This window comes from Canis lupus, chromosome 13 (genome assembly GCF_011100685.1).
Source record: "Canis lupus familiaris isolate Mischka breed German Shepherd chromosome 13, alternate assembly UU_Cfam_GSD_1.0, whole genome shotgun sequence".
In the NCBI taxonomy this organism is placed as follows: Eukaryota; Metazoa; Chordata; class Mammalia; order Carnivora; family Canidae; genus Canis; species Canis lupus.
Window position 1 is genome coordinate 25,403,384 of NC_049234.1, and position 2,188 is coordinate 25,405,571.

At 40.2% G+C, this 2,188-nt stretch overlaps 1 non-coding gene across 1 annotated transcript; it reads right to left on the reverse strand.

Moving 5' to 3' along the window:
• Nucleotides 1-1,274: 1,274 nt before the first annotated feature.
• Nucleotides 1,275-1,384, reverse strand: LOC119865528. The gene has a single exon (XR_005369129.1). It is a non-coding gene; the product is annotated as a U6 spliceosomal RNA (small nuclear RNA).
• Between the last annotated feature and the right edge of the window lie 804 nt (nt 1,385-2,188).

Sequence of the window (2,188 nt, forward strand, 5' to 3'; positions counted from 1 at the left end):
GTAGACTGTCAACTATTCAAAGACAGGGGCTATTCTAGTCCTGTTGTTCTGCTTTTGTGTCCCTCACGGTACCTAGCACCATGCTAATAAGAATTCATGGGAAATAAGAGAGAGAGACAGAGGGAGAGAGGAAAAGGAAGGAAGGAGAAAGAGAAGGAAAGAATGCCTATTTGATATTTTATAAGGTAGTATTGATGGAATGCACTTGTAACAGAGTTTTGGGATCAAACTCCAGTCCTGGCAATGTCTGTACATCAATAACGGGTCATATAGACTATCAGAGCCTCAATTTCTTACTCTGGGAAATGGAAATAATGGTACCTACTTCATCAGATTGCTCAGGAAATTAAATAAGGTAATGCATTGAGCAGCATTTTGTAAATTTGTCCAGCTATGTGTGTTAAAATGGTTATTGAAAGATGGTTTAACGAGAATGATGTGCTCTTTATGGCTTCAAGGAATTGCCATCAGAAGTTGAAGCTAGTGGCTTTCACCAGGATGTTGCTGGCTTATATGGGCCGTGTTCCTTTTCAGGATGACTCAAGTGACCAGCAAACACATTCTCTGCCAGGTTCGACATTGAAAGAAGAGATACCTGGAACATGGATTAAAGAGAAAAACTCCAACCTGCCATTGTCAACAACACCGGTTGTGTTTGACAGTGAGTGAATCCTATCATTTCTATCAGCATTTACTGAGCTCTTACTGTGTACATGGCATTCTGAAGCATAGTGATAAGGAACAGAGAGCAGAGATCATTAAGATTCACCTCATCCCCTATGATGCTCAGTCTTCTTTCTTCCCAAAAACTGGTTTCTCCATGTGCTGAACAAGAGGTTGGGAAAAGCTATCTCAGACTTTCCACCATGACCTTTTGAGATTCTACAATGCTTGAATGCCAAGGTTTAAAGAGTAATTGTGATTATCCTCTCCTTGGTTTTTCTGGGATAAAGCTATTTGCTAGAAATCCCAAACTGATGTCAGCTCCAGACAATGGCATGTATGCAATTCACAAAGCACTCTCTAATACATTTGCTTACTGGATCCTCGTAGTGTTCTTAGACTTTTTTATAAAGAAATAGTTGAGCCTTAAAAGGACTAAATTATAAAAAAAATTAAAGAATTAAAATTAAAATTAAATGACTAAATTATTTGCCCAAGCCACTGAGAAAGAAATTAGCTAGGTCAGTGCATGAAACCAGATTTTCTATTTATTCATTCATCTATTTATTTACTCATTTATTTATCTATTGTTTTTATTTGAATTCCATCTTAAAAATATGAAACATTTCACAAGTGTCAAGTCATCCTTGGGCAGAGACCATGCTGATCTACTCTGTATCATTCCAATTTTTAGTATATGTGCTGCCAAAGAAGCCAGAACCAGATTTTCTATTCCCAAACAGGATTTTTTCCATCCCCTTTTCTCTGCAAGGCTTTTCTAACCAGGTGATTTAGGAACATAGGCTCAGGGAAGCTGAATTTAGCCAGAGGCCAATGGGACCCTTCCAAAAACCTGCTGTCCTCCCTCAAGCACTTAAGAGCCTAGAGCGGGTCAAGTCTTCCCTGGCTCAGTCCCAAGAGACATTAAATTCACCTGTGCTTGCTCTGAAATAAATCAGTGTCCTTTTCTGCTGCTGCTGTTGTCTGGAAATAATGCAAATGCAATGGGCCTGCACTGACATTGTGCTTCCCTGGAAGGATACACATAATAAATTGTCCCTTAATACTGTTAAAGAGACATTTTCCTCTTACTCAGGAGCTTTTGAGATTGGTCTGTGCTACTCACCCAGCGAGGTGGAAGACATGGTGCCTTGCCACTGGGTCCAGTTGTTCATGTGACTTCTTGGTGGTCTTTGGCCTCCTGCATTTCCCAGCCCCCCAGTTAAGTCATAGGACTCTAGTAACCTAGCCTGGTTTCCTTGTTTATGATTTGAATTTATTTTATTTTATTGTATGCATGTAACTATTTATTTGGATGCGTGAAAGCGGAGGGAAACTGGAACTCCTGGTCCATGCCATTCATTCTTTGGAAGAACGCCAAAGCTGTTTCCGCAGAGGACAGAAGGCATTGGTCTCCCCTGCAGGAAGCCACTGCTGCTCCTTAATTGTTTGCTAGAGGAAGAATCAAGGGTAAAATTTAAAGTAAATGGCTGGCTGGGTTGCACTAATTCATCAAAGCATGTTT